Source organism: Cygnus atratus, chromosome 7 (genome assembly GCF_013377495.2).
Source record: "Cygnus atratus isolate AKBS03 ecotype Queensland, Australia chromosome 7, CAtr_DNAZoo_HiC_assembly, whole genome shotgun sequence".
Lineage (NCBI taxonomy): Eukaryota > Metazoa > Chordata > Aves > Anseriformes > Anatidae > Cygnus > Cygnus atratus.
The window spans coordinates 19,296,516-19,317,781 of NC_066368.1; the positions used below are offsets into that span (position 1 = coordinate 19,296,516).

The 21,266-nt window shown below is 40.8% G+C and overlaps 1 protein-coding gene across 3 annotated transcripts in view; it reads right to left on the minus strand.

The window, feature by feature from the left end:
• The window catches only part of MAPK8 (mitogen-activated protein kinase 8), a 46,906-nt gene extending 25,895 nt beyond the window's left edge, over positions 1-21,011 (minus strand). For all 3 annotated transcript variants that reach the window (XM_035538574.1, XM_035538724.1, XM_035538649.1), the window contains exon 1: positions 20,897-21,011. The gene's annotated coding sequence lies outside the window, so the exon portion shown is untranslated. The remainder of the gene's footprint in view (positions 1-20,896) is intronic.
• Positions 21,012-21,266: the final 255 nt, after the last annotated feature.

Sequence of the window (21,266 nt, forward strand, 5' to 3'; positions counted from 1 at the left end):
GCTGCACATGAGGAACAGAAAGCTCACGTCTCTCAATCAACTGTTTCCTCCTTCATCTGCCTTCCCATACCTACAGAGAAAACTAGAGAGAACCTAAAGAAGGTTTTAAAGTCTCAGAGTACATACAAGACGTTTTTACTCCCCAAGTTTCAAATCAGTTAAAGCCAAAATTTATTTTCACTGTGCTGCCTAAATAAAGAAACATCTAAGACACTGACTTTACTGATGGATAACATACAAATTCAAATATTTAAAAATGTGTTTAAGTAGCTACTTAAAAACTTTTAAAAGAGAAAAAATTCCAATGTATATTCCTAATGCAGAATACTGTAGATACACTGTATTATCATTCAGGGCATTTGAGACTTACAGTTAAAAAAAAACAAAAAAAACAATAACCAACTGCTAAACTTTCTAGTACCAAGAATTATTATATTCTTATCTTAATTCCACACAAATTATAAACTGTTGTTAATGGTGTAATATTAATGGTTTACTTAAAAAAAAATAAAACATTTTAGGGGCATAATTCAGTGGCACTCAGATATAATTAAATGTGTCTCTACCCTGTTGAAAAAAAATCAACCAACTGATGTCAGTCACGACACTTAAAACTTGAAATGTAAAAAACAAAAACAAACAAACAAACAAAAACAATGAAAAAACAGTAAAGAACAAAGTAAGAAATGTATGGGAAAAAGCATAAACTTCTAGAAAAGCTCTGTCAGGTTAGGGCTTCATAGGCTTCCTCTGCAACTGGGGTCTTTAAATTGTTGTTAAATAAAGAGCCATACATCTCATCTGAAGAACATAAAGAACCTAAAATGTACCTTACCCTTATACTGACTGACGAAAAACTACAACAGCTCTGGGTATTTATTTCGTAAGGGATCTAATCTACCTGGACCACGCCTCAAACACTCCACTGCTACCTTGGCCCATATACCACCAGCCTATGAAGTTCAAATGTTTCTCAGACCACTACTTGGCAGTATTTCCAAGACCTAGAAAATGGCCTGAGAGCAAGACTGAGGAGAAGGGTTTTGCAGTTGAGACCACTCCCTTTGCAGGACCTATTTACAAGAGGCAGTGAGTAAAACCAAACAGCCCTGCTCTTACACAGCAAAGCCAACCAAACACGTTCTGCACTTTCAGTAAAGCCCTATTTCAGGGAAGGGATTGCTTCCTGAATAAAAAATCTAAAGAATTCCCGAGAAACTTCAAGTCAGGATGCCATGCACAAGCAAAAGCAGTCAAAGCACGGGAGAAAACAAATACTCTACTAGATATAATTGGGCATTTTTTACATTTCAAAATACATCTGCATACAGCAGCTCTGGAGCCACATTTCAAGTTACTGTTAGATTTTTAAATTCTAATACATGTAGTAACTTGTAACCCAAAGTGCAGCAAAGAAAAAAAAAAGTCTACTTTGGAGTAAGATCCTGCTGTTTACTCTAACCCATTACTCACTGGAGTATACACAGTCAGCGCAGTTGAAAACACGAGAAGGATAAAGACACCAAACAGTTCAGCTGAACACATGCATTAGCCTGTTGCCCAGTTAACCTAGTAACAAGCCTGAAAAAATCTTCAGGTAGCTAACCATATGCTTAAGCACTTGCAAACACAATCATAGCAGTGGCTTCTTTTCCTACTTTGCAGGAAGTTTATTCCCCAAAACTTCACAAGGTTATAGTGCAGGCTTATGTTGGCTGAAGCAGAGAAAGAATTCAAAGTGCCCCAGATCTGCAGATAAGATAGAAAAATGATATTGATAGAACTGTGACAGCAAGAGAGAAGAGGGATTAAATGAAGTGAAGGAGGAGGAGCATCCACACTTGCATCTCAGTTATCATGCCCTCTTTTGCAACACTTTGCACTCTACATCAAAAATTATTGGCCTCTGCTGTGTCTATTGTTTTACTTTAAATGCATGTGTGTCTAGCATAAAATTGACTTACCTGACCTGAGAAGAAATGGAGTCAACTCTCACAAAAGCCATTTTTTTGCACCTGTTGTATGGTGCTACCAGGGGATGTAAATAAGTCCCTTGGAAGTAACAGGGAAGCACTCAGATCAGCACAGACAACAGAAGTTTCAGAACATACATACGCTTTCCCTCCATTTCATCCAGCCATTACAGCTTCCTCAGCCTGAATCAGCCCTGACATCCACCTCCTCTGTGCTCCCCACCTCCAAGTCTCGTAACTTCTACAGCTCTGTCCATCAACCATGGAGAATTTAAGCCTCCCAGTTTTGTAAGCAAACTTACTTTTACTCTGTGCTTGGCTCCCCCTCAGCTCAGACTCCTTTGTGCCCCCTGCCCACTCACCTCGCACAGAAGGCAACCTCAGGAAGCGCCTGGTACTGCCCAGCTCTGCAAATACAGCTCCAAGAACAAAGCCAAAAGGCTTCAGTCTTTCCCATCCACTAATTTACTGGTGACTAGTCTTATGAAGTCTAGCTTCAAAGATCCACAGCACAAAAAGTTTTAGTCTTAAAATATTAAAGTGAGTCTAAATGCAGAAACTGGCAGACTTTCAAGATTCTTACACAATGCATCCCTGCACCATCTTTCATTAAAACATGATTAAGCTATATCAGATAAGCTTGCCTGCCTGAAATTTGACATTTTGTTCCACTTTCTAGCAATTTTACAGAAGCACATATGGGAAGAAAGGCAGGATGCAGATTCCAGATTTCTATTATTAATGAGGGAACTAATAATACATTTGTCCTATTAACTGTGAACTTGCCAGAATGCTATCACTGTCAGCAGGGAAAGAATCCTGCAAAACACTTCAATTTCATCTCACACATCAACTATTGTGCTTTTCCTTCAATATATCTTGCATCAGCCAATTTCAGTATGTGGCAGCCCAAAATTACTCAAGGTACGGATATTCCAAAGCTGAACTCTAAGACATTACAGGATGTGTTTTGATAGATATATTAACTTCTTAACTCTTCAGATTACCGTAGGCAGCATTTACTCAAGAAAGCACAACAAAAAAAGCTGGAAATAGAAATAACACTATGCCCATACAGGAAAAGTCCCATGGAGGACCCTCAAGACTGTGCATAGTCATTTGTTTGATTCCCCTAGCAGATACCAGAATTCATTCTTCTTGCAGGAGACTGAACATGGTCAACAATTTCTGCTCATCGCTTCTGTTACGCAGCCTGATGAAGCTTAAGTTGTAAAGACATGACAGTGTTAAAACACTTGGACCCACTGAACTTGTAACTCTTTCAAAATTTAAGAGACACATAGCAACTTAAAAAATTTTAAAAGACAAGTAGCATAAGCCTATGAAAGTAAATATTATGGCTAACTTTAAGAAGTATGGACATTTATAAAAACGTTTCATTGACACCCCATTCTCCTCCTCCCCCACAAATGAGTAATACTGACAATCAAGATTACCCAAAGTTCTTCACTCAGCTTTAATTGAAGCATATTGAAAACAGCAGTAAGATGTCAGAATAAAAGAAAGCATGTACAGCAATGTTTATATGTGAATATACAGACTTCTGCCATTTACTTCTGTTTAAAGAAAGGCATGTACCTTGGCATTTCTCAACCACTGTTCTATATAAACTTGCTGACTTCAAGATCTCTTTAATATAACATACACTGCTGTATTTGAATACTGATATCAAACTTCATGTTTCAGACAGAAAGCATTCCATCTATTAGTCACGACACAGAACAGCATATGGACAGTGTATGTTAAAATGTATTTCCAGTACAGCCCAAATATGTCAGACAAACAGAGGATTTGGGGACAGAAGGGTGGGGTGGGAAAGAGAGGTAATCCTATGCTCCCACGGCTTTTGCTTAAAAAGTCTCACTGCAGGTGCATTAAAAACCTTAATAATGGCCAGAGGGACTTAGATATAAACAAAATCCCACAATGCAAAATTATATAAACATAGGAGCATATTCAATAGATCTGCCTATGAGAATGCATAAATTGGCTTCTTTTTTAGAAGGCAGAGAGAGAGGACACGATGCTCATGCCAGGCCCCACTTTATTTGATGCTTTTTAAAGCTACGATCTATGTACCACAGGGCACTGCTATAAAGGGGCCTCCAGCGTAGCAGTGCTAACTCTGCACAGCACACTTCCACGCTGTAAATTAAATTTGTGTGTTCAAAGCAGAGCTGGCATCAGCTGCAGCTCAACTGAGGTTTATGGCTACGTGAAGCTCATGGTACCAACAAGGTTATCAGACCTGGGCCTATTATCCAGTTGTTAAGGCTGGATTTGAGTGACGTAACATTTTGGTTATCTGTATCCCTGAGTTAACTGCAGCAAGTTTATATATCTGCAATTAGAATTTAATTTGAAGACTGTGTGCTTTCAACTAGACATCTGCGTATTTCAATTCAGTGCCACACCATCATCAAATAATATTTTCTTGGCTATCATACTTGCTAGCCTTCCTGTCAACTAGATGCCAACTCTTGCTTTTTTAATCAGACATCACTTTAAAAACAACACGTGTAATAAGACTTCCATCACGCGGTGACCTGAATACATGCATTCCAGGCATACAGAGGAAAAGAAATGGAACAGGTTTTATGGAAGAAAGAATCTCTCAGTTTATGTAAGAGCATGAAATATTTTATGACCTCTTCTGCACTTTTCTCTCAGCAGAGATAGTAACAGCTAACAGGAAAGCTTCAAAGGTTGCCTTATAAACTGACAAAAAGCATACATTTTAGAGATGTTGCTTCCTCTGAGACAGGGAAATGGAACCCAAGAGATAATTTTCCTACTAGGGACAAATACATAGACTTAATATTGTCAGTTTAAAGAGTGGAGATGTACAGCTGTACGCTCTGTACAGCTAAGTCTCTAAGACTGCTTGTTAATTCCTGTTTTATACCTTTGCTATACAACACAAAATGAAAATTCAGGATTCATCCCATGCTGCATTTGGCTGCACAGGCTACAGCACACAATGCCTTATTCTCAGTATCCTGTTATGAAAGGAATTGTGTGTATTCATTTGGTTCCTGCTGTGGTGAAGGAGTATGGCTGAAAGGATATTTTCATACCCTAATACCTTGAAATATAATAAAATACCTGAAATGAGAAAAATCATAGAAAAGAACAACCATCATTAGTTACAAGTTTTGCCTGGAATCAGACTTTGTTTTCACATTTCACATTCATGTTTTCTGAGCAATCCTTTGCTAAGAGCAAGCATGAATGGACTTTGAGGAAAATAAGGAATCTCATCTTGTCCCCCATTCCGTGGGGCAAGACGTATCTTAAGTACAACACAAAAACCAGTTAAGACAGTGATCCCCATACTGAAGATGGGGGCATCCTGTGAAAAACTGATTTACAATTAAGGAGACAGATTACTTCAGAAGCTGATCACATATGTAGGGTGACAGAACGAAGATCATGACAGTTAGAAATGCAGAACTGGTAAAAGGCAATTCTAAAATAAAACAATTACATAAATTATCATCATAATAATACATGCTAGGTATCAGTGATAATTCAATAACTTCATTTAGAAAATTCCAATTAAAATAAAGGGATCTAACACCACAGAAATGAAAAATTCTGTAGGAATCTATGGTTGACCTAGAGAAATATATAATGAAAGCCAACAGTATTTCAAGTATATGCTAGATTGCTACTGAAAGCAAAACAAATGCACAGTGTATGTCAAGCTCTTGCATTAACTAAGTTTATTTAATTTCTTTGTGAAAATACAGTTCACACATAGCTAATTTGTATGCATCCTGTGTTTGTGCATGCTTGTCTAATTTTCAGCTGTCGCATTTAAAGGCTCCTGGACATCTGCTAAATGGGGTACTGTAAATGGAGCCTGGTTTTCGGAGAGTTAATAAAACAAATGCTTCAAATGGTCAAATTTAGGAAACGAAAGAACAAAAGCATTCTGTTTCTTAAAGGTAACTTCAAAACTCACTTATTTATTCACATAAGTAACCAGGGTTTTAAGGACATTTTCTTTTTTCATACTGCCCTTGAAACCAACAGCTATACTCCGCAGTACTTCAAGCTCTGTTAAACGATAATACAGACAAGGGATTTGGAAAAGGGAGTTAACATTAGCTGGGTGAACACTGCAGTAAGATATCAGTAGACCATTACAAATGCTGAAGAAATTCTGAAAGATCTGAAGCTTACTCTAAAATGAAATATTCCCATTATTGGCTAAAGGATTAATTTTCTTAAAATTCTGCATAGCTTTCAAATTATGTCTTCACATATCAGATGGTTTTAACCTGAACAACTTCCACACGACTCTCTAAACTACTCCTAATGTTGACACATGTTTAATGAGGTCCCTAGACTGTGCATAATTGATATGGAAGTGTTATACTTAAATCTAATGTAAATCTGCGTTATAGAAGTCCTCTTTTTAGCTTCTGCCACTCACAGGAGGAGTGCCATATCACAAAATTTCGAGTCTCCACCTTGATCTCTGAAGCTACTTTTTACAGGCAACTATTAAACACAACCATATATATATGGGAGTTATTCTTACGTACCATAGGTCAGAAATGCAGTGCAGGTGCATTTCTTACCACAAAATTTTACTTTACCAGATCTTTTGGCCATCAGAAAGTCAAATTTAATTAGTTACAGCTTCAGTAAAGCAAAGATAAGACACCAGATCTCATTGGTCATCCAGAGCAAAAGTACTGAGGCAGGGGAAATGTGCATAATTGTAACAAGAGCACTTTTAGACTTGCCTACCGCATTCAAGTTCAAACAGAGAAGAAGTCACTTCAGTTTGCCCAAAGACAAGAGATTTGATTTTTTTTTATTTTTTTTTTAAGTGTAGGACTGGTTTGGTTTCCTAATTTCTAAAGAGAATTCAAAGCCATTTTTTTCTGATTTCCAGGAGCCTGTTGAATATTTAACTACAAATAGGTATCTTTCTCCACTAAGGATAATAATTCCGGAAAAGAAAATGACAGGTTTTGTGAGAAAAATAAATGTGGCTTTAACACAAAAAAACAAACTATTGAGCATGAGATAAAATGAAACTTAAGAGACTTTAATATGGGGTGCTTACACCAATGAATTACCTCAGTGGTTCAGCAAACATCATCGCCAGACTGGCAGATCTTGTGAAGACTTAGACCACTCTCTGTTGAACTAGCTCTATTCTTGGTACATTTTATGTTAAAGAACTATGCAGTGTCCTAAATTAACATGGCATGGAAACCATTACTACGGATGCAATCTTTCCAGTGATATAATGTTGCAGTTTACAAGTTCATACAGTGGCTGTAACTTCATACTGCCCCTGTGACATGATAGCTTTTTCTAATAGTTTTTTTTCTGCTCATTTTCTTCGTGTATTTCTGTCATCTCATCTGAATATTACACCTGTAATCTGAAGAATCTAACAACAATGTGAGGATGTGCAGGGAAACAAACTGCCCCTTTTTCTAGCAGCCTCTTCTTAGCTAGTACAAACCTTATTACAGTTTCCACAAAATGATCACCTAACTGAATGCAGTTGCAACAAACTGAACTTATTTCTGCATTACAAAAACCCCTTGGAGCCCCAGTTAGCTGGTTACCACCTAAACACTACAGGTTCACACAGCAGCACTAGCACTCCATACCAAATTTCAATTCAAACCCGCACAGCAACCCCATATCTCATCTATAGAAAAGTAAGGAATATCAGGAAGGTTATAAAGGAACCGTTAAAATTAGAACAAGCACTGGCTTTGCTATAAAATACAAAATTTGTATTTGGGAAGGATGTGAGCACAATAAGAGGCTCTAAGCAAAGCCCTTCCCTTTGACAAAAAAGATCAACGGATTACCAAAAAAAGAACATCCCAAGGACCTACCACTTTTTGAAAGAGCCACTCACAAAACAAGATTGATAATCTGATTTTAGTCCCCAGAACGGATGTCTCCCTCAGATCCTAGTTCTGTTTTGAACAGACAAGTAATCCTATCACCTCAGCATACGGGGAGCTTTCCTACAACCACCATCTACAGATGTAACATAAAAAATCCCAAGAATCTCCAGGTGCTTTGTGTCCCAGATTAATAGTGACCGAGTGCAGGAATTGAAAATGGAGAAAACTAACCAATTTTATGTCTGAACAGACTTAAATACATGTGGTCACTTCAGTGTTCAGAGACCCTTCTGTAGATCAGGTACTCTCTCAAAATCAGGCCTCCTTTTCAAAACGCATACATCTCTCCGGACTCTGGGTTGCTTCTGCTCTCTATTCCCCCATTTCTCTCCACAGACATAAAAGTACATGATATCTGTTCCACATTTCCTTTTCCACCTCAAAAATATTTGTATCCCATACTCTGTTAAGTCCAGCTTTAGGGCCAACCTACCTTGCCTGCATCGTCCAGCAGAGGCTTTCCTGCACTTCCTCACAGCTGAGGCAGTTCCTTCAATCCTCTCACACTCCAGACCATGCACTTCACCCTCACACAAAGAAACCACGTCTCACTTAGAGCTCTAAAAACGTAAATGATGGTAAACGCGTTTCATTTTTGATAATTAAATAATAATTAAACTGATTTGCTCCTTTTTCTAGCCGTTAGTGAACGGCTTCCATGGCAGGGCCTGTGCCAGCAGCGCAGGCGCGCAGCCTTGACTGAATCCAACCACCAGCGCTCCAGAGCTCCCTTGTCTGCTGCAGGAATGGAGAGGAGAGCCACTACTGGCCACCAGACAGGCCTTTCTTCAGGGAAGAAGGACATATTTCCCAAGCAGAGTTCTCCAGCAGCAGCTGCTGGCAAAGACAGCCCCTTGAGCTTTGCCTCCCAGCACTGTTCCTTGTCCCTCCTGAGCAATGCCACAGAGGCTGGGGAGCCCTGAGGTGTCACAGGAGCTAGGCCCTGGCGCTGAGGGGCCAGGTTAGTCACGCAGACAGGGACGTGAAGCTGGCTTCTTCCCTAGTGTTGTGTCCATCACACATATCCAATCCATGCCATCACATCTAAGCCAAAATTAGATGAATTTTGGGAACCTCACCCCGAACGTTTCACAAACCGTGATAAAAGGTTAATAATAAAACCAGGGGTACATGACACAGCTTGAATAGTTCATTTCAAACTTTATGTTTTATGCACCACTACTTGAATTCCTTGCATCAAATTATGTTCAAGTACCAGGTAGCCAGAAACAGAGATCACCTCAGTCCCAGATTGCACTCATTAGTGCCAAAATGTTAACGGCTGAACCTGAAATGGGAAAAACCTAAAGTTGGAGAAAGCGAGCAGCACTCAGTGATTTTTGTATTAGGCAATTGTTAGCTTTTCTATGTCTGTATTTCAAGTAACTTTCTGATATAATAGCAGAAGTAACTACCATTTTAGAGGTCCTTTAATGGTAAGGAAAAAATCGGTGGTTGGTGGCAATAAAATGACGACTAACTAACAGAATATAGAGATACTGAAATTTGTCTAGAAATACATAGTGTAAGAACACATCCAAACACGTAGGAAGCTGCAAAAACAATTCCTGTTGTTAAACACTGCTCCAGCTGAACCATTTCCTAGCGCTGTTTGGCCAGCTGGCACGGACAGACCCAGCAGGCTCCAGCAGCGATTTCACACACAGCTCCCTGCGGAGCACAGACGAGGCCAACATGACCACTTCATATCCCATTTTCCTCAGAAGCTCAAACCCTACATTTATGCAAACCAAATATCAAATAGGAACATTTTCTAAAGTGGTTTGAAAAACCACTACTTCTGGGTGGGGGTCAGCAGCACAAACTTCAAACGCTGAATCTGCATCCACAATATTTGAGTGCCCTCTCTACAAAAATCAATAGTAAACTGCTAAGCACATTTCTAAAGAGGATTCTCATATTATGAAACGTCTCTTAAAAAATAGCCCAAATAAGGGAATCAATATTATTTGTACTGCTTCTAAACCATTTGTTGTGTTTAAAATTCAATCAAATTGAGTTGACAACTGACTTTATTTCAGATACATAAATACACCAAACACATTGCATAAGCAGGAAAATGAAGGATCAAATAATAAATGCACAAACACATTAAATTAATTACAAATGACACTTCAGTATTTCAGTGACTTTTTCCCTTTTCAAAATAGATATTTACTGCTTTTTATCAATAAAGATCTGATTAAGAGGCTTTCATCCAATCCACCTTCCCAATCTCGTGTCTCAGTTTCTCTAAAATAGTCACATATTACCAGTCTATGAGCCACAGGCCTCCAACCGAAAAAATACTATGATATAGTCACTCATGAAGAGTTAAGGCATTGTTTTATCTAGTGAAATTGAGACCTACAGACAGCTGCATGGGCAGAGGCCAGTACCCTCATGTCGTGAAATTCCCTGTTTAATAACCTAGCTTTTAAAAAACACTGCAACTGAGAATGAGCTAGCAAACACCCCTTGTGGGAAACAGAGGTGCAATGTTATCAGAAGAAATTAACTACCCAGTGTGCCAAGCAGATAGATGCTCTTCCAATAGTCTGAAGACAAGGAAACAAAGAAGGGTAAGTGAACACATGCTATCAACTCCACGAAACGTGAACGTTTCTGCTTGTTTATCTGCTGTTCCTTCTGCTGCCTTCCCCTCCTCTAAGGAAGCAAGGAAGTCTGCTGGGATGTGGCAGGGGAGATGAAACCTGACACTTCCTCATCATCTGTGCGTATCAGACACTTGGTACTATCCAGATTTCCTGGTTCCTGGTGTATGAATTAAAATGCACATATTCTGAAAACAAAGCAAATTCTACAGAGAGTCACCAACATAAGCATTTAAAACATCCTGAAAACTGTACTAAGAATTGGATAGTTTGAGGTTTACCCAGATTTCATCTAAGGCTTAGTGATACTCAAGTCAACCTCTGATATCCAAGTCAGCAACAAATAGGAAAGCAGCACATACAACCTTCCCGCACTTCTCATGGTCAAGTCAGTTCCTGTAACACGAGCAGCAAGTAAACACAGCTGTTCTCCCTGCAAAGTGTTCCTCTGTGCCAATAACACTTATTTAACATACATATCCTCCCTAAGTTATAAATCACTTCTAATTTAGAATCAGAATCACTTAGGTTGGAAAAGACCTCCAGGATCATCAAGTCCAACCGTTAACCTTGCACTGCCAAGTCTACCACTAAACCATGTCCCTAAGCACCACATCTATAAATTTCATTTATTGCAACACTTTGCAAGTATACAGTATTTTGTACAGCAAGTTTTCCAGGTTTTTGTACTTTGTGTTGGGACAGGAATACATTGCACAGATCAACTGAGGAGGTCACACAGTGAGATGTATTTGCACTGCAGAGTTTTTCTCTATTCTTAAACATTTTTTAAAGAAGTGATTACACAACAGCAGGGATTTTTTAAGATAAATATCTTCCTTCCTCTTTAAAATAGGTTTTAAATTCGCATGCCATGTGGATGTAAATGAAGAGGCAGATAGTCTGCAATACCCAATATTACACAGCCCAGCACTTGTAACCCTGAAGATTCTCACACCACCTTTCTTCTCAAGTTTTTATTTTTTTATTTTTCAGACTCCTGAAATGTTACTTTAATTAATCATAAAAAAATGTAGTCGGTACCATTTTTCTAGAGCAAACGTTACCAGAATGAATAGAGCTACATCTACAAAAGAAATTCTCACTCTGCTGTACTACATTTCATAGGACTGGGTCTCTACAGCTTCTTCAGTGTAATGTCACATGAAGCTTCCCTACAGATGGCTCCATGCTGAATCCTATTATCACAATACATGAAGCAACACTTTGCCAACTGTCTCTTGCAGGTCAGTTTTGCCACACAAATCATAAACCAGAATGGCTCCATCAGAAGAAAACTGTGTAATACTACAGTTTGGCAAAGAAGCTGTTATGACAGCAGATTAAAAGACTATTCTTAGCAAAACTCTCTTTTACAGAAATAATAGGATAAGGCAAGGATATTCCAATTCCTTAATCCTTTTTCAAATAAAACATACAAAAGGACAGTTGATGGCGAGAAGTTCAAGGTAAACATTTTTTAAAAGGCTTAAAATATAAAAGTACTAAATAAATCTACGAAGAAGGAGCAATGTTACTGCTGGCTGTTAAAAATACAATTCTGATTTCTACAGATTATTTTCAGTTTTTTGGCAGGACATTATTTGTCAGTAGTATTTTTTGTTGTTGTTTTTACAATGTTAAAATCTGAAAACAGTGGAAATTCAGTGAAGCAAGACTTCAAAAAGCCGTCCCATCTTATGAATGGGAAGTACCCAACTCAATTGTGTCCAGAAGTGCAATCTGATAAGAAGTCAAAAATCCCACTTACACCATAACACTCTCACACAACTGTAAGTACGATGTTCAAAAGGAATGCAATTCTGTATTGCATTCTATACTTCCCTTTGGGGCAGAATCATATGTAATGGCCCATTCAACTTACTGAGGTACTTCAAAAAGCTTAACAGTAATCTAACTTGAAATTCATGAGCAGAGAATAAATTATCAAACTTGGTATTCTGTTTCAACTACCTACCTAAAGGAATGTTATTTCTAGCCATATCACCGAAATGACAAATGTTTGCCTGCATATGCTAGTCCTCTGCTCATCCAGTGACTGCTGGCAAAGCAATAATATAGTATAAAAAGGCAAGTCATCAGCAAACAATCCAGCAAACATGATTCAGGGTTGTTGAATGAGATCTGCACAAGGCTAGAAGAGAAACCCCATTCCAGGGCTACTCTGGGGTAGGAGGAAATGCACGTTCTTTAACCTCTACTTATAGGGGAAGATGAAGTATACAGAAGCTACATGTGTCAGCAGAAGAATCAGATTGAAAGATTCTCTGATTCTTTCAAAGGACATGAGCAAACAAAAGACATCAAGTGACCTAAAATACTCATTACATACTGATATTGAAGAAGAAAACAGCTACAGAACACTAGAGGAAGCGGGGAGTTGTGTAACAGCTGGGGAAAAAGGTTTTCAGAACATTTTAAAAGGACATTAAAGACTCACATCGAGAGTTCCACTAAAAAAAAAATTGTAAAATGTTTTAACTTTAAATCCCTGTTACAAAAACTTAGAATCCAATTATGAATGTGCTATTTTCACTAATTCATGCATTTATCTGGTAAGTACAAGCAGATTAATGTGCTATGAAATCCTGTCTAAAATATTTAGCATTAAATGGCTCAGCAATAAGAGTTTTAGAATGGAACAAAAACCTCCAAAACACATCACAACCTCAGCGCTGACAATTCCTTCACAGACCCCACGTGTAATGCAGAACCATACTGTGCACAGTCATTTACTGGTGGAGGGTGGCATTGGGGTTTGAAACTACATTTCAAAATAAAGGCTTTGCTTTCTAGGCAGTTTGCAAGAGAATCTACTAGAGTCACTACTACCAGCAATATAGTCTGTTCTGTTCTCCAGTTTCTCTTTTTTCTCTTGGACTTCAGTAGTGTCTGATGCTCTGTCCTTGCAAAAAAAACACTAAGAAAGAAGTTCTCAAACTAAAAGGCTTGAGAATTCCCATTCTTCAAACAAGAACAAAAAAAAACTTCAGAAGCACTGCATGCTAGTGGCTACACACACTAACAGCAGTGATGAGGAAATTTCTGAGGAAAAGCAGGAAGAAAAAACTTCAAATAAAATAAAGGAGCAGAAGAATAAAGTAACTCTAGCTACATCAAGATTTTCTGATTTCCCCACAGTTCCATGCTAACATTAATGAGACCCCTGTATGGCAAACATAAGCTTATTAGAAACTCAGGGTTTTTTTTCCACATCTTGACAAACGAGTGGCACAAGAATCGTCATGCTTCAATTTAATAAACTGCAAAAGATACACTGGCTATTGTTCAACAAAGATGAGTTTTCCATTGCAGGAACCCATGCAAATGAAAGTCACTCTGTTGAAAGGCTTGACTGCTCATTAAATGAACCACTATCACGCACAATGATCTTTCTGTTACTGTGCATCTCCTCAATATTCACTTTTGGCACTAAATGAAGCAAGTGAACTTAGCCCACACATCCCTAATAAAGCTTTTTAGGATATCATGTTACTCCCCTTCCTACTCTGAACTCACCAGGAAGTCATGTTTCTCTCCATCCAAAACACAGGCACAATGAACAATCGCCATCTGATCCGTGCTGACCTGTGTGTCAACCACGGCATTCAATTTTTTACTGTTTGCATAGTAAAACTTAAGATTAAATGGTAATAAGAACGTTTGTATTTTTATACCTAAGACCACGGAAACATCATAACTGAGGTTAAATTTGCTCTGGCATAAACTTAGGCATTAAAACTATTAGAGAATACATTTAGGGCTTGCAGTGATGCGCTACCAGCAGATTTCACACAGACCTACTCGGAATCACATGTGAGCAGCTGTATGCATGTATTTAACTACCTACAGGTTCAAACCCCAGGTCAGCCACCTTCCTAAGAGACAAAACAATCACTCGGGGCTGTAACTTCCTATTCTGCTCACCTCCCTTTCCCCAATGCTTCACATTAACTTTACTAAACAGACAAATACATGAGAATTAGCGGTAGCAAAAAAAAGCTGCAGGATGATGTCTTCTGGAAGCAGCACAGCCTTAAGGGACAGCAGCACAAAAGGATTTCTACGATGGCTCTTTTCCTTTTGCCCTGCTGACACTGGCCCTACCGCTCCTCTGCAGTCGTGAAGGGCTCTTTCCATTGCTGAGAAAGCTGACCAGATCTGCTCCGTGACACTGTTTCCTGGAGGAGCCATCACCCACCCAGCAGAAGACCAAAGCTCTGCAGCCCACCTGCTAACATGATCCTCTGCTACAGAAAGCAACACCTGGACAAATGGCAGCCAGCTGCCAGACTGCTCCTTCAGGGATGGGCTGTTATGTTCATCGCTGTGAACCCAGGCACGATAGGTACCATAACCTTTCTTTTCTGATCTTCATGCTTGCCTGCAAGCACTTCTGGCATAATCAGCTGGAAAGCTCAGCGCAGGGCAGAGAAATGCCAGCATTGCCACTAGCAGACTGGAAAGAAGATGCTTATCACAACTCACTGCTTCTTCCTCCAGTTATGAGCAGCCTTATTTATCTACATCACTGCGCCTTTGTTTTACCAACTTCCTTAAGCTACTTTGAAAATAAATCCATAAACAGCAGAATCATATGGAAAGTAATGCCTAGACATCAGCTACGTCCTCAAAACAGGTGCAACTTTAAATTTTTATTTCTGTAACTTTGTTCCGTGGAAAGATGGAGATTCTGGGACACATAGTACCTCTGTGCTCTTGGTACTGCTTATGCAACACAGGTAGGAAAATATTCCCTCCACATCCAATAAAAACTTGTATTTTATAGTTTATGGCCATTGACTCTTGTCTTTTTACTGTGCACTTTTGCAAGGAGTCTTGCTCCATCATCTCTATAGCCCCCCCCCTAAAGACAGCGCTTAGATTTTCCCCATGCCTTCTCCACAGGCTGCAGACCCTATCCCTCCACTGGCCCAGGTGCTCCAGCCCCCCACCCTCTGAGCCCCCTGTTTCTCTAACAGGTGTGCACATGTGGGTGATCTACCAGGCACTGCTACAGCTAGAGCATCACAACTGCCCCCAGGTAGGAACAATTTCTTCCCATGCTGGCTAGCCAGGTTCTGTAATTAGTCTTCAGTGCTGCCTCCTGGTCAGCTCCTCCTCTAGCAGGAGGTCCAGGCCCTCTTCTGCAGAAGTTGCTCCCCCACCAGCTGCTCCCCAAACAGAGCAGAAGGATTGTTTCCGGTTTATGCACTGAAGTACATATGCCCCCATACATTCACAGAGCTGGGCATCCCCCTGTCTTTGAGATCACAGCAAGGAACGTGATAGCAGATGATCACTTTTCTCATTTCACTACAAACAAAACGAGACTGGAGACAGCCGAGGATTTGTTCAGAAGACTGAGATACAAGGCAAATATTTAAGAAGGAACTACACAGACTACACTGAGTAGAACATACAGTTCAGCCACCGTTTATAGTTAAGAGTAAATATTGAGTTAAGATATTTTCCTGCATGCTTTTAAGATCTACAGTAAAAAAAAAATCTTGGTATAACATCAACATAATTAAGTGACCAGAGCCGTCAGAGGTTTTGTTTTTTAAATACTCCGAATCCATAATGACAGGAAATAGGCTTTCCAGCAGTACTGTAGAATTGGCATTTTCCCTTTTTGTTTATTTGAAGTGCACGTACATGAGCACATATACAGTATTTGCTTTGTTTGCAACACAGATGACCAATGAAGTACATTTTCTGCCAGTCACCATGTAGCATTAGTCTACAAGATCCAACTGAGAAAGATTAATAAGCATCCCGTCTGTTCACACGTCAAGCAGCATTTATCCAACAATAAAAGTGACAATATGGGCAACAACTAAGAGGTTTATTTTGGTATCAAGCTTACAGGCAAACAGTTTGGACAGAAAAAGAACCAAGGATTAGTTTTTAACCACTTAGGGAAAAAAGCGTCTAAAGTTGAGAACAAGTGTGTTGCTTTTACTTATAAGCTTGGTACACCATGATCATCTCTTCACACACAAATCAGGAACACCGCCTTATAAAAAAAACTTACAAGATATCTTAAAAAATAAAGAACAGTTAAGATAACAGTACTCTCTGAACACAGGTGGTTGGGCAGTTCTCCTCTTTATAAGAAAGATCTGTTACCAGCCAGCGTTGACTCAGATCCGGTTGATGCTGTCAGCTCCAGCCTCTTGGAGGAATTCTCGCCCAAAGCCTGCAAAAAGCTATTGCAGAAGCAAACTGCTGCGCACTGTTGGCTGTTCGGGAAATAAATGGTGAGCTGGAGTATTCCTGATGCTACATAAGTCTGGAAAAGTCTTCTAGTGTACAAAAGGAGTCTTGCTACCATGTGCTTGGTGCATTCATCGAGCTAACATCAATTTTTACTTCAACTAATAAGAATTTAAGTTTCATTTTAAAATTATGTGATGGTTCTGGTTGATTTTGATTTAGCACTTCAAGAAACAATTCCCCTTAATTGAAGGGTACATCATACATAGCTACAATTATTACTGTTTACTTCCCATAAATTTCAAGTCAATGTACTGGCAACATACTCCACCCATCACCAGGAAGTCCTGAGCTTCTCAGCACTATCTTCAAATTCTTCTGAGACAGTACATTTCTTTAGAAGTATCAGTCACAGTTGAGCAAGGCTGCTGATTTCCCACAGGATGAACTTATATGCGTGAATAGTACTAAAATTCCAGTCAACATTTGATAAATACAAACAGCCTAGAAAACTACTCAGTGACCTATACCTGGAGTTCCACATTTGGAACAAAAGGTGGGACAGAAGAGGAGTAGGGCATTTCAAACAAGCAAAAAACCCTAAAGGTTAGATGCTATGTATTCTTGAAAATAATACAAACAGTTAAGGGAGCATTTGTATTCTTACGTTTGTTACCTAGCAGGTACTCCTCCCCAGGTTTTTCTGGTCTCCAGTGCATTCAGTCAAAATAAGCAGCTTGTTCAGTATACTTTCAGGTAACATCAGCAGAAAAGTCAGTCTGCACACATCTTCAAAGAAGCACTTCTCAACATGCAAAAGGTCCGTCCACTTGCATTGCTTTAGTCTTCTAGCAACTGTTACTTAACCTGTGAACCCTCATGCACGTATATAACTGAGAGCAACTCCCACTTCATCAGCCTCCTTGTCTTTCTACCTCATAACAGCTTAGTTGTTTGTTTAGACACATAAGGGAATTCACCAAGCTGAAAAATAGTCCACAAGAAAGATTTTTTTCAGCTGCAATCAGTTAGTTCCCTGATCTATTTTACCACAGCAGCTGACAATGAGGAACAGCAGGGAAAGAGATTGCTTGAGCAAGATAACCACTGAACATGAAACTATGGATGTGATAGAAATATAAATACTTATAATTGCTTTGAAAGCAAGGATTTTATCAGCCACTTTCACTGATGCTGAAGTCACCGTTAAAAAAGAAAACTTACACAAATAAAATGACTATTCATGTATTTTCATACAAATATGTCATGTATATGGAGCAATGCCTCTTTAAACTTAGTCCATCTGTTAACAAGGAGAGCCAAAAGGGCCTTTATCAAGTCTAAAAGTGAATTTCTATCTCTATTTAAACAAGGAGATTCTTAAAAGATTTGAAAACTACATGTTCAGATGCTTAATTCAGCAGAGTAAAAGTTGTTTTTCAGAATCCATGTCCAACCTGTGATGAACTTCTCAGCAGGCAAACAGCACAAGTAGTTTAAACTGAATGTTTAAAGAGCTTTCAAAAACCAAGACATTGTACATAATGTAAACAGATGTCTGTTTCTGCAGGTTTTGAATGAAGAACTAGGGTTTTTTAAAGAAAACATTCACAGCAATAAAATATATTGTCTTTATTAAAAGCCTATAATCAGACTAGTCTAATTTGCAAAGTAATATAGCAATGAATATTACATATATACAAAATATATTCGAAAAATCTATGCACGCACGCAGACCACGTTTTTCCCCCATGGGTTGAGGGGATGGAGAGAATAGCATACCATGCTTTTCCATAGACTATTAAGAAGGTCACTTGTATTATTAGTCCAGAGCCCTGGATCAAACCTCAGAAGCAAAGAGCTAAGCATGTACTTTCTATGCATCTTTTACACAATAAGCAGTCAATTTAGGCAGTTGAGGAACAAGGGATAAAAAAGTCAAAGAAAATATACAGGGAACAAATAACCAAGTAGCATTAAATCTCAAAATACTACCCCATTATGTCATGGTTTAAAAATAAATTAACAGAGACAAAACAACTAAAAGAAATAACCATCATTTCAGGAAAGTAGCAGGCAGAAAATTGAGTCACTGAAATCCCAAACACTTGTTTATTTCCTGTATTTGTGTAACAACCAGACAATGTAACAAGTTTACCTACAGAATTTGTAAACGGTTGTTACACTTGCACTCCTATACAGCTGCAAAAGCCCTGCTCCCTGACCAGCTGGGTTACAAGTTAAAGCACGAAAGCCACACACAAAGGGCAATTCTCCTACCTAGAACCAGCAGTCCCAAACCACATGACTCAGAACCATACCAGATCATTTTTCTCTTGTTTCTGACCTAGAAGTCTCCCCAAAATATATGGTGCTCCACAAGATGACTTGAAATGCTTCTAGAGGCCATTGGCCCAAAATGCTTGGGAGATTGAAGACCCCACACAGGAAGAACACCTCATTAAAATTCCTTTTTCAGAGTTCAGACAACAGCTCCATGCAACCAGCTTTGTGCATACTCTGAAACTCTGGATTAGTTTTGTTCAGTAGATGTTTAATTCTTCCTTTCCCTAGCATTTCCCTAGCATTTTTATCAGAGCTTCTGAGCATTCAAACACTTGCAGGAGGAAAGAGAGAATATAAGACAAAAACGACAGCAAGGAGGGGAAAATGATGGGGGATGCATCACCACACTACCACCTAACCAGTCTATGCTACACATCTTTGAATTCCAGTGGGGAAAAGACAAGATGGCTGCCCCCCAGACCGAAGTCACAGCACAGGACCATTTGAAATTCAAATAATTTTTCCTCATCACTACTGAAAGAGTGAAGAGTTTCCCTTCGTTACGCACAAGGAATGCCCAAATCAGTGAGCTCATTTGGACCGTATTCTTAACTAGATTTGGCCCAGTTTCTCTTCATGTCACATTTTGAGCCATTTCAAAATTATCTAAGATGCCAATATACCTGCAAACGCATAGACAAAGTAAGAGGCATTTCAAATACTGTTCTGCCCTAGAAGTGCATTTGTTGGCACCTCTAGAAGTGAGGCTGGGTCTCCTGTAAACTGAGGCCATCACTAGTCAAGTCTCCACACCTGTAAATGAAACCCAGCTGTGACAGTAGCGTGCTGAATTCTATGGGCACATGCCCCAGGGCAAGCAATACTTTCCTGCCACGAATATTTATAACACCCTTTGTGTTTACATTATCAGATAGGCCAAACCATGGAGGGTTTGGGGATTGTCTGAAAGACCTCAGCAAGCCCATTCTATATGATAGTGTGTTTTTTGAATTGTATTTGTTCAAATCCATTTGAACTGTATTTGTTCAAATCCATTTCAGTAGCTGGGGGAACAAAATAATCAAGTGGGACTTAGATTTGTAGATTAGCAGGTCAAGCTTCACTGATGGAGCCACTCCAGAGCAAAGCCTCAAGAAATAGGCTTCAGGAGTAAAATTGGATGCTGTCAGCAACACTGAGAAATCAAGGCGCAAGTCAAAATTTGCAAAGAGACTGCTCGGTCCTTTTACCAGAAATATGAAAAGGAAAAGGCAAATCAAAGACGCTGCCCACCTGCCCCAAGCCCTTACAGCTGGAGCAGCTACACCACGCCAGAGGCGCATTTTCAGCGTTCAGAGGCGCTTTTAAAGCAAGGTCACGGCAGTTCACCCCGGAGGCGGCCGACACACGGCTGCACCCCCCCCTCCTCATCCGCAGCCCCTCCGCCGAGGGCCGGGGCTGGAAGCAGAGGCCGCACGGGCCGTGCCGGTGCCCCCCGCTCCGGGGGGAGGAGGAGGAGGAGGAGGAGGAGGAGCCCGCAGCCCCTCCTGTCACACCAACAAAGAGGCCCCCGCCATTACCCGCTCGGCCACCCCCGGCCCCGCCGCGCCGAACCGAGCCCACCGGGAGCCCCCCGGACCGGCCCGGCCCCGCCGCACCGCTCCCTCCCGGCCCGCTGCGACCGCTCGGGGACGTAAACAAAGCGGCCGGGCCCGGCGGGGCCGCTCCCCGCGCCCCGCCCCGCCTCGGCCCCGCTCCCCCCTCCCCGTCCCCAGCCCTGTGGGGGCCGCGGCCCCGTCCCCGCGCTCACCGCCTCCCGCCGCCGCCTCCTGCCTCGGCCGCTGAGTAATGAGCCGGGGCCGGGCCGCGCACACACCGCCGCGCTCCGCCCGCCCGCCGCGGCTGCGGCTGCCCCGCCCCCTCCGCTCGCCCCGCCCGTGGGCCCCGGCCCCGCCGCTGCCGGGCCGCCCCCTTCCGGGCACGGAGCCCTGGGGGCGGCCCGGGGCCGGGGGGCCGGGTTGTCCCCGCCCCGGCTGGGCGCTGCGGGGCCGGGTGGCCTCGCGGAGCCGCTCCTTAGCTTGCAGCCGGCCGGCTGGGCTGCCTGCCTGCTGGGGCTTTCGCCAAAAGCGGGCGCCTTGCAGGTGGGCGCCTTCGTGCTCCGGCACCCGTCCTCCTGTGCT